Here is a 12075-nt window from a genome sequence, read left to right on the forward strand (position 1 = left end):
TAGTATACATTGTTATGTTTCTGAGTTTCTATATTTTTATTACGTTTATTTGTTATATTAATTTAAAATGCATAGCAAATGTAATATATTTTGTTAAAAATAATATTCAAATGTAATATATTTTGTTAAAAATAATATTCAAATGTAATATATTTTATTTTATATCTTTTTTTAATTGATATTTTTTACATTTATATTTTTTACTTAGATATTTTTGATTCAATATTTTTGTACTTACCTGTTTAAGTATAGGGAGTCGATGTTTTTGCATTCTATATTTTTTCTTCTATATTTTTGACATCGATATTTTGTCAGAGAACCCTCATATATTTCATTGGATTGTTAAGCATGGGGTATAATTGATTGTGCAATAGAATTCCTGGTTCAATTTTAAATTGATATATTGTTGTTTGAATATGGGGGTGTAACTATTAGTAATATATCATTTTTAATAACTATCAAATATTTGTGCCGCGCCTGGATGTCTGTGGCACTATAATTGATGGTGGGGTTTAGATGTAAACACAAGAAGATGATGGTCGAAGTACAGAAACTTTTCAGACACTCGCCCACAGTCACAGATCTGGATTGCATCCATCATCATTCTTTAGCTCACTTCCACACCCTAGTTCAGTGCTCCGTCAATCATCTCCTTGTGTTTGCTTTCTTTGCCTTAAGTTGGCAGGGTATGCCCAGACGTGGGTCCTTTGCTCACTTTGCCACTGGATTCAAGCTAGCCTGGCTGATGAGGGCTGTTACCCCGAAACCGGTCCCAGGATGCTTGTTTCCGGTCCAGTGAAGACATGGCTTGGCAGTTCAGGCTGGACTGTTCCCATGAGGCACAGGGTCAGACTGATTTGCATATAGCTGTGTCTGAACTGGGGTGGTGAAGTGAGCTATGGAACGATGATGGATTCAACCCAGATCTGTGACTGCGGGTGAGTGTCTGAAAAGTTTCAGCACTCTGTCCATCATCTCCTTGTGTTTGATTTGTTCGTCCTAAGTTGGCAGGGTCTGCCCAGACATGGGTCCCTTGCTCACTTTGCCACTGGATGCACACTAGCCTGGCTGATGAAAAGTGTTACCTCAAAACCGGTCCCAAAATGCTTGTATCTGGTCCAGGGAAGACATGGATTGGCAGTGCAGGCTGGACTGTTCCATAAGACACAGGGTCAAGACTGATTTGCATATGGCTGTGTCTGAATTGGGGTGTCGAAGTGATAGAATGATGATGGATTCAACCCAGATCTGTGACTGGGGGGCCCCGTCCATGGGGTTTCTTAAAGAGGGTTGTGAAAGGGTTGCCCCTCCCTTGTTTAAGGGACTTGCGAAGAAGGGATCCTGACTTCTCTAGGGGAAGTAAGAAGGGATGCCCCAGGTTTCTTACAGGGGTGTGAGAATTTTACCTCCTAGTTCTTGGAGATAAGTCCGGGATTTGTGGGGGTGGTTTGCACCTGACTTCTCTAAATGAGGTGAGGGGCTCGCTCCTGACTTCTCTGAAGGAGGTCAGTGGTTGACCCTGGAGTTAGTTGAAGTGGGTGAGAGGTTTGACTCTAACTTCTTAGTGAGAAATGAGAAGTTTGACCCAAGAGTTCTGAGGGAGGGGAGAGGGTTGGGCCTTACTACTTTGAGGAATGTAAGAGGGCTGCCCCTGACATTGCTGAGGGACATGAGGTGTTTTCCATAACTTCCCTGAGAGTTTTATCCCTAATGTCTCCCAGAGGAGTGAAAAGTCTGTTTCTCCCTAACCGCTCTGATGAAGGTGAGGGTTGTCTCTGAGAGAACAATTTGTTTCTCCCCGATCTCTCTAATGAAGGGGAGAGGTTTGTCTCCGTGTGAAAGGTCTATTTCTCCTTGACTCCTCTGAGGGAGGTGAGGGTTTTTTCTCTGAGTAGAAAGGTATCTTTGCCCTTGACCTCTCCGAGGAAGGTGAGAGATCGTGACCCGGATGTCTCTAAAGGAGGCGAGAGGCTTGCCCCCGACTTGTCTGAGATTGGTGACAAGCTTGTCTCCGAGTGAAAGGTTTGGTGCCATCTGACGTCTCTGAGGAAGGTGAAAGGTTTGCCTCGGACTTCTCGAGGGAGGCAAGAAGGTTTCCCCCTGACTTAACTAAAGGGGTGATAGGTGTGACCCGATTGACTTCGCTGGTGGTGTAAGAGGTATAACCCGGCCTGTCACTGAGGCAAGCGTGTGTACCCGTCGTCTTCAAGGGAAGTGTCGGTCTGTCCCTGGCATGTGAGTCTGCAGAAGTTTGTCTCCGAGTTGTCTAAGGCATGGGTGAGGGCTAAAGATTGCCCCCGTGTTCTTTAAGGGGTGGTGGCTATTACTTCTGGGTGGTGCATGGATCTGATGCGCGGACAGCCCCCAGCACCCCTCCTCGCAGCCTCCCTCCCGAGGCTGCAGTGCGCGGAGGGGCGGAGCGGGAGCGGTGTGTGCAGAGGAGAGGTGTGGGGACGCGAGGTGCGCCGTGCGCGCTGCCACTGCTGCTGTGCCTGCTCTGCGGCGGGAGCTCTCTGACGCCCGCCATGGAGCAACCCCGACACCCGGAGCTGCTATAAAAGAGACGGCTGCTTTGTGAGGCTCATTGTCAGCGAGGAGCCCGGGGGGAGCCGGGAGGAGCGAGGCTCAGGCAGCACTGCGGCCGGGACCAGCCCTGCACCCGACGGCCGGGGCTCACCTGCACAGGTAGGAGCTCACTTACCGACCAGGCCCACACGGGCTGGAACCCAGGACTCTTCCCCCCGCCCACCATCACCACAGTCCCCCGGTGCGGGCTGACCCGCACAGGTACCGCAACCAGCAGAGTCTTCCCGCGCGCTCCCTGGCCCCACCTGTGCCACGGGACCGTCCCTTCTCCAGACCGGGCTCACGCGCACAGATAGGAGCTAAGAACCTGTTGAGCCCTACCAGGACGGGGGTCCCCCGCACACACACACACTTCTTCAGAACCCCCCAAACCCTGGTACCAGCTTAGAACCTCCAGGACCCCGCCTGCGCCACAGTCCCCTCCCCCTCCCACCTGCACAGGAACTAGCCTAGGACCCCCGTGCGCTTCCAGGACCCCACCTGCGCCATATGACCATCCCTTCTCCAGACAGGCCTCACCTCCACAGGTAGAAGCTCGCCCACCGCCAGGACCACCTGCCTCCGCGGACCCTCGCTCCTGCGGAGAGGGGCGCAACTGCACAGGTAGGAAGGAGCCCGCAACCTGCAGGACCCTCCCGTGCGCTCCCAGGACCCCACCTGCGCCATAGCGCCACCCCTGGCTCTCGCCTGCACAGGTAGAGCCTCGCATCCTGGGTTGGTCCCCCATGTGCTCCCAGGACCCCACCTGCGCCATAGCGCCGCCCCTGGCTCTCGCCGCCACAGGTAGAACCTCGCATCCTGGAGTAGTCCCCCGTTCTCACAGGACCCCACCTGCGCCACGGGACACCTGGGCAGGCTCTTCCGGACAGGGGTACAGCTTACCTGCTCAGTAAGAGCTCGCATGCAGTAAGGCCCCATGCCTATGCTTTCCCAGGACCCCCCCGCCCAGACAGTGCTCACCTGCACAGGTGAGACCCCAGTGCTGTCACAACAGACCCTCTGCTCCCCAGCATTACTGCCCCCCCACCCCGTTCACCTTTCAGAGACCCCCTCCACGGCTTCCAGAAGTCCACCCTCGCACCAGTGTCTCACCCGCTCCTCCGGACCGTGTCTCGCCTGCAACCCAGGACTGGCCCTGCTCACTGGGGGGAGGAGGGGGGGGGGTCGTATGGCCCCATTTCACCCCAGGGCCATGCCTGTGTCTAAGGACCACACCAGAACACTGAATCTACTCCTGCACCCCTGGACCCCAACTGTGTGGCAGAATCAGTCCTGCACCCCATGCCGGGGCCACCCTCGCACCCCGGCCACCCTCACCCGAGGCGTACGACCACTCCCAGCTGCGCCCCTAGGACCACTCCACTAAAAACCAGTCCGGGGTTCACCTCCTCGGGGTTCACTTGCCATGCACCCTCTCTGCACTCTGGGAACACCCCTGCACACAGGAAACCTGCTGCACCCGCGACTACCCCTGCACCCCATGACCTCCGATGTACCCGTGGAGCAGACCCTGTACATCCCCTGCCCACAGCAAACTCGCCGAACCCTGTACACCCGTTTCCTCCTCTGTGAAGTTCGTCTCCTGTGCAGAGAAGCGATCCGTGCAAACAGCAGCAGCTGCAGGGAAGGAACAGCGCCAGGGAGAGACCACAGTGTCTGGGAGACGCATCACCTGTTAGAGGGGAGAGCACCATTGATGGTGAACTGCACCAGAGAGAGGGAGCAGCACCAGTGAAGGTGAACTGCACCAGAGAGAGGGAACAGCACCAGTGATGGTGAACTGCACCAGAGAGAGGGAGCAGCACCAGTGAAGGTGAACTGCACCAGAGAGAGGGAACAGCACCAGTGATGGTGAACTGCACCAGAGAGAGGGAACAGCACCAGTGATGGTGAACTGCACCAGAGAGAGGGAGCAGCACCAGTGATGGTGAACTGCACCAGAGAGAGGGTACAGCACCAGCGACTGTGAACTGCACCAGAGAGAGGGAACAGCACCAGTGATGGTGAACTGCATCAGAGAGAGGGAATATCACCAGTGAAGATGAACTGCACCAGTGATGGTGAACTGCACCAGAGAGAGGGGACAGAAGCAGTGAAGGTGAACTGCACCAGGGAGAGGCAACAGCACCAGTGATGGTGAACTGCACCAGGGAGAGGCAACAGCACCAGTGACGGTGAACTGCACCAGGGAGAGGGAACAGCACCAGTGACGGTGAACTGCACCACGGAGAGGGAACAGCACCAGTGAAGGTGAACTGCATCAGGGAGAGGGAATAGCACCAGGGGGAAGAACATCACCAGGTACCGGGGACAGCACCAGGGAGAGACTACAGTGTCTGGGAGACGCATCACCTGTTAGAGGGAACAGCACCAGTTAGAGGAAACTGCACCAGGGAGAGGGAACAGCACCAGGGAGAGGGAACAGCACCAGGGAGAGGGAACAGCACCAGGGAGAGGGAACAGCACCAGGGAGAGGAAACAGCACCAGGGAGAGAGAACAGCACCAGGGAGAGGGAACAGCACCAGGGAGAGGGAACAGCACCAGGGAGAGGGAACAGCACCAGGGAGAGGGAACAGCACCAGGGAGAGGAAACAGCACCAGGGAGAGAGAACAGCACCAGGGAGAGGGAGAGGGATAGCGCCAGGGAGAGGGAACAGCACCAGGGAGAGGGAACAGCACCAGGGAGAGGGAACAGCACCAGGGAGAGAGAACAGCACCAGGGAGAGGGAACAGCACCAGGGAGAGGGAGAGGGATAGCGCCAGGGAGAGGGAACAGCGCCAGGGAGAGGGAACAGCACCAGGGAGAGGGAACAGCACCAGGGAGAGGGAGAGGGATAGCGCCAGGGAGAGGGAACAGCGCCAGGGAGAGGGAACAGCGCCAGGGAGAGGAAACAGCACCAGGGAGAGAGAACAGCACCAGGGAGAGGGAGAGGGATAGCGCCAGGGAGAGGGAACAGCGCCAGGGAGAGGGAACAGCACCAGGGAGAGGGAACAGCACCAGGGAGAGGGAACAGCACCAGGGAGAGGGAACAGCGCCATAAAGCTGCAACAGTGCAGAGGAGGTTGGGGGGCTTCACCTGTTTAAGGGGGCAGCAGTGATGGTGAACTGCACCAGGGAGTCAAAACAGCCCCAGACACAGGGAGCAAGACCAGGGATAGGCGTAGTGTCCTGCAGGTGACATATCACATGATGCAGGGAACAGCGAGGGGGGTGAGGGAAGGGGGTCAGGAGAGCGATCGGACCTTGGAAGGGGACGGTCCCCACCAGAGAGAAGAGGGGGCGCATTAGAGAAAGTGAACAGCGCTAGAGAAAGAAGAGAGCGAGGGAAGAGAAGACTGCAGTGGGGGAGGAGAAGGGGCGAGAGAGAATGAGGTTTACAAGAGGCAGAACAGCAGCGACAGGTGCCTCACTCGTAAACTCCCCGAAGTCCGCAGAAGGGACAGGCACAACCCCGAACCTGGGAGCAGTGCCTGTCTCCGGGGAGGGGGCGGGGCTGAACCCCTCCATGGAAGGGGATCTGCCCCTGGATATGCAACCCCCGGGGGGTCTGCGTCTCCTCCACCTACCACCACCTGTGATGGGAGGTACCGGGACCCCCGGGAAGCGCCCTACCTCGACGTCTCCTAGTTTGTATCCTTGGCGAGCACCCTACCCTACTCCCCTCTCGTCTGCACCCACAGGGAGCCCCCACCTCACCCCCACCTCGTCTGCTCCCTACATGGTGGCCTCACCTCGCCAGCACCCTACAGGAAGCGCCCACCTCACCCCTCTCCTAGTACGCACACTACCTCACTCCCCTCCTCGTCTGCACCCTACAGGGAGCCCCTACCTCACCTCTCATCGCCTGCACCCTACAAGGAGTCCCTACCTCACCCTTCCTCGTCTGCACTCACAGGGAGCACCCTACCTCACGCCACTACCCTCCCCGTCTCCACACGCAGGGAGCACCCTACCTCACCTCACTTCCCTTCTCGTCTGCACCCTACAGGGAGCCCCCATCTCACCCTTCCTCGTCTGCACCCTACATGGAGTACCCTACGTCATCCTACCTAGGCTCTCCCTACCTCACCCTCACCTAGTCGGCAATACCCCCCCCCCCCATTTCTTGGAGCACTGTATCTCACACCCCTCTTTTTCTGTACATGTAGCCCCCGCCGCCCCCCCCCCACACTTGAATACATGAACCCCTACCAGGTAGACCCCTCGTGGAGTGGATACTGAAGGACATTGTAAGGGGCAGGGGAGGTGGCTTGGAGATGTGAATATTCGGGGGAGGGGAGGGGGTCGCATAGTCTCCGGGTGAACAGCATTGGCTAAGGGCTTTACAGGTTGTGCAGGAGTTGGAGGTGGGGCGTGTCAGCTGTGCGGCTTTAGGGGCGACGGAGGGGGTCTGTAAATGGTGGGAATACAGTTGGAGGCAGGGGCTTCTTGGCGGCGGCGGTGGGAGTAGGTTGGCGGGGGGGAGGGGGTGCATTAAAAAATGCTGCATTGCATAGAACTTCCTTTCCTCGTGCACCTGCCTTCCGATCTCTTCACCTCAGTCCATCTGTCTGTCTGTCTGTCTCTGTATCTTTGTGTTCCCCCAATCCCCCCTTACCTGAACCTGTGTGTATGTCACTCACAGAAGTTCCCAAGTGTGCAAGAACGAACGCCCATGGCGCTATCTCCCAGCTGTCCCCTCCCTCCCCACGGTAAAGCGACTCTCCTCTGTTTGTTGCCGCTTCAGTGTGCTAGCTGCCGGCTGATCTGAAGGGGCGGCGGACAGGCATGCACAATAAAACTCTCCCTGTCCTTCTTGTGGGTTAAGTGCCTGGCCGGCAGCAGCCTGTCATGTCAGAGGTGCGACCTTTGTACTGTTCCCACACTCCGCTTGAAGCCCCCCCCCCCCCTTGAGTTACGCCAGAATCACGTGTGACCATATAAGGAGTTGCTGTCGAGGTGTCTGGCTTGGGGGTGGAATACATATCCCGGCTACCCAGGTTAGTGCTACTCCAGAAGGGGGCACTCGCCCATTCCATTAGTCTCGTGCCACCTACAGGATGGGGCGCGCTAGAACCAGAACTTTGAAGAGCTGCACCCCGAAAACATGCGCTGACCCGATGATGAGTGATGTGAGGCACTTCACCCTCCAAGCTTGGGAAGACGTCTGCCGTGTCCTGGAATATCTGAAGGTCTGAAGAGCTAGTCTGCAGAGCCGAAGCCCCCAGCAGGGGGCTCTGCATGGCTGAAGAGCTAGTCTGCAGAGCCGAAGCCCCCAGCAGGGGGCATCAGCACCAACAGGACCATCTCCCATCCTTTTGAGACTTCAGCGCACCCCCTTGAACCAGACTCAACTGTGCCAATGTGGAGACCCTATCTGGCCAACTGGCCGCTGGATGTCAGAGAGGGACCCCCGACATGGCCCTGGCTGCAAGGTGCCAGGACGCAAAGTCCCACCAGGCTAATGCAAAAACAGAACATTGACTGGTGGGTCCTGCTACCCCCCTGAGAGCCGCAAAAGACGTTCCTCAACAAAGGACACTCAAAGGTGGCGCCTGACACCAAAACCCTCTGGCTGAGATCGCGAGAACAATTTATAAACGCCTCCGTTAGTTTCATTCTCATCACTACTGTGATACTGTCCAAACTACTGAGAATACCCAGGAACCATAGTCCAGTCAGTGCCAGGCTGTGCAAGACTGTCCCCTACTACAGGTTTGTGTCCTCCTGCAGAAACCGGTGCCCAGCGGCTGTAACCAGGAGTAGTGTAAAGAGAAGGCCCACAGCCTAAGCCCTTTCCAGACAAGGGGGTCTCCTGACCTATAGGTTAACAAAGCGCCCTTCACTGAGTATCCCTAAGAACCAGTGTGTGACTGCATGTCCCTAAGGATCTATGTGTGACTGCACGTCCCTAAGGATCTATGTGTGACTGCACGTCCCTAAGGATCTGCTTGTGACTGCTCGTCCCTAAGGATCTGTGTGTAACTGTTCATCCCTAAGGATCTGTGTGTGACTGCATGTCCCTAAGGATCTGTGTGTAACTGTTCGTTTCTAAGAATCTGTGTGTGACTGCACGTCTCTAAGCATCTGTTTGTGACTGCTCACCCCTAAGGATCTGTGTGTGACTGCACGTCCCTAAGGATCTGTTTGTGACTGCTCACACCTAAGGATCTGTGTGTGACTGCACGTCTCTAAGGATCTGTGTGTGACTGCTCGTCTCTAAGGATCTGTATCTGACTGCACGTCCCTAAGGATCTGTGTGTGACTGCACGCCCCTAAGGATCTGTGTGTGACTGCTCGTCTCTAAGGATCTGTATCTGACTGCACGTCCCTAAGGATCTGTGTGTGACTGCTCGTCCCTAAGGATCTGTGTTTTACTGTTCATCCCTAAGGATCTGTGTGTGACTGCATGTCCCTATGGATCTGTGTGTAACTGTTTGTTTCTAAGGATCTGTGTGTGACTGCTCGTCCCTAAGGATCTGTGTGTGACTGCTCATCTCTAAGGATCTGTGTGTGACTGCTCATCCCTAAGGATCTGTGTGGGACTGCACGTCCATAAGGATCTGTGGGTGACAGCACGACCCCAAGGATCCTCAGTGACTGCACGTCCATAAGGATCTGAGTGCAACTCCACGTCCCTATGGATCTGTTTGTGACTGCGCGTCTCTAAGTATCTGTGTGTGACTGCACAACCCCAAGGATCCTCAGTGACTGCATGTCCATAAGGATCTGTGTGTGACTGCACGTCCATAAGGATCTATGTGACTGCACGTCCCTAGGGATCTGTGTGACTGCACGTCTGTAAGAATCTGTGTGTGACTGCAAATCCCCAAGGATCTATGTGTGACTGCACGTCCCTAAGGATTTGTGAGTGATTGCACGTCTGTGAGGATCTGTGTGTGACTGCATGTCTCTAAGGATCTGTGCGTGACTGCGCATCTCTAATGATCTGTGAGTGACTGCACGTCTATAATGATCTGTGAGTGACTGCATGTCTCTAAGGATCTGTGTGTGACTGCACGTCCCCAAGAATCTGTGTGTGACTACACGTCCCTAAGGATCTGAGAGTGACTGTTCATCCCCAAGGTCTGTATGTAACTGCTCATCCCTAAGGATCTGTGTGTGACTTCACATCTAAGGATCTGTGCATGACTGCACGCCTCTAAGGATCTGTGTGTGACTGCTCGTCCCTAAGGATTTGTGTGTGACTGCACGTCTCTAAGGACCTGTGTGTGACTGCACGTTCATAATGAACTGTGCGTGACTGCACGTCCCCAAGAATCTGTGTGTGACTGCACGTCCCTAAGGATCTGAGAGTGACTGTTCATCCCCAAGGTCTGTGTGTAACTGCTCATCCCTAAGGATCTGTGTGTGACTTCACATCTAAGGATCTGTGTGTGACTTCACATCTAAGGATCTGTGCATGACTGCACATCCCTAAGGATCTGTGTGGGACTGCACGTCTCTAAGGATCTGTGTGTGATTGCTCGTCCCTAAGGATTTGTGTGTGACGGCACGTTTCTAAGGATTTGTGCGTCACTGCTCGTCCTTAAGGATCTGTGTGTGACTGCACGTCCCTAAGGCTCTGTGTGTGACTGCTCCTCTCTAAGGATCTGTGCGTGACTGCTCGTCCCTAAGGATCTGTGTGTGACTGCGCGTCTCTAAGGATCTGTGTGTGACTGCAGGTCTCTAAGGATCTGTGTGTGACTGCAGGTCTCTAAGGATCTGTGTGTGACTGCACGTCTCTACGGACCTGTGTGTGACTGCACGTCCCTAAGCATCTGTGCGTGACTGCACATCTCTAAGGATCTCTGTGTGGCTGTATGTCCCTAAGGTTCTGTGTGTGACTGCACTTCTCTAAGGATCTGTGTGTGACAGCTCGCCCCTAATGATCTGTGTGTACCCTGTTGCAGGTCCCTGGTGGCCTAGGCGTCCTATTGGCTAAGGGTAAGCCTCACTCCTCAGAAACCACCTTTTAAGGTTAAAAGAAGTTTGTTATCGTTTATTAGCGACCCTTTGAGGATGAACGTAGGGCCCCAGCAGCAAGGAAACTTGGGACTTTCAGAAGTTACAAGTCACGGTGGTATGAAAGTTCCCACTGGCAGCAAAAAAATCAGTGTTCTGGGTGCCCTCTGACCGGCAGATTCCAGGTCTGGCACTTGGGTGGTGTTGAAATAGGCAGGGTGGCAAAGCAGCGACAGGGCGGTTCACACTTTCATCATTACATGGTATATGTGGTAGTCATGTGTAGTGGTGTCTGGTATCTACTGGTCTACACTGCATAGTCGTGGGGTTGGTCCGTGGGACAAAGCTGTCTGTGTCAGTGACAGACTGACATGGAGTCTGCCAGTTACAATATACAGGATAAGCCTGCATGCTCCCGGAGGCTTGGGTAGGTCAAACTACAAACAGAAAGGATGCCCTACGCAAGCAGTTTGCATAAAGTGGTGGTGCTAAGACGTCATTGTGTTAATATACACACTCCAAGTGGTCACTATTCTTGGTGTAAGAAGGAGAGGGTGGAAGGAACAATCGAAAAAGAGAAATTAGGGAACCACTGCTTACAGAAACCAACATACTTGCATTAATGTTTACATAGTTTTAAATACTATACAGTAAAAATAAAATACCATTTTACAGGAGAGGTGATGAAAAATATAAAAACGCAGTCTATGTTGTGAGATGGGCAGCTATCCGTTCATGTTAGGAGCAGGGAGTATAAAAATGTGGCCATGAGGGACATGCGGCCTTGTTGAAGAGGTTACCTATGAAATGCACTATTTTTATAAATAAATACAAATCCTCAAAGGCACTGCTGGAAGCACAATGCATGAACCAATCGACTTCTTCCTTAACACATGTTCTGATCCGGTGCCGTCCAGAAAGGTCCTTCACCAGGAATGATAACCACGTGTACCACAACCACAAACCGCAGAAGGGCTGTAAAAGGCAGCCAGTTTTTTTCTCCAGAAATTTTGTTTCAGCCTCATGGTCATGGTGGCTACGATTGCACTGTAGCAGTTAGAAAAGGCTAGCAGTGACCAGTGAGGTCAGTGACACCTGGAGACTGCGCTGGAAAGTTGATGCGTACACCCTCAGTTGTGTTGTGGAGACCCCAGGGGGCCCCTCAGCCAGTAACACAGAACATCTCCCATCAGGCAGGACACGTGGCACTCAGCTGAGGAAGCGTCTTGCTTCTCTGATCCAAGGGCCAGACATTAAAACCGCACTAGACGTCCAGTTCAGGAAGCATTTCAGGGCCCTGCCTTGGCCTTCCTCTCCCATGGCCTCTCGCGCCTAGAGGAGCTGCAGGCCGGTGCCCACTGTCCAGCCACACTTACACGCTCACAATCAGACGCCTGGCTTGTAAAGACCTTGCAACGGCTCTTGTCACTCCACTGGCGCCGGTGCCCGATGCAGAGGAGAAGCAAGGAAGGAAGGGGGAGAGGAAAGGAAAGAAAACATGTAAGAGGGCTGAAAAAGGAACACCAATGGAGAATAAAAGGGA

At 54.1% G+C, this 12075-nt stretch overlaps 1 protein-coding gene across 1 annotated transcript in view; it reads left to right on the forward strand.

The window, feature by feature from the left end:
• The first annotated feature begins 2425 nt into the window (after nt 1-2425).
• C2CD4C (C2 calcium dependent domain containing 4C) overlaps nt 2426-12075 on the forward strand; it is a 64624-nt gene continuing 54974 nt past the window's right edge. Inside the window, exon 1 of the mRNA XM_085636897.1 lies at nt 2426-2685. The gene's annotated coding sequence lies outside the window, so the exon portion shown is untranslated. The remainder of the gene's footprint in view (nt 2686-12075) is intronic.

The sequence above is a fragment of the Triturus cristatus genome, chromosome 12 (genome assembly GCF_964204655.1).
Source record: "Triturus cristatus chromosome 12, aTriCri1.1, whole genome shotgun sequence".
In the NCBI taxonomy this organism is placed as follows: Eukaryota; Metazoa; Chordata; class Amphibia; order Caudata; family Salamandridae; genus Triturus; species Triturus cristatus.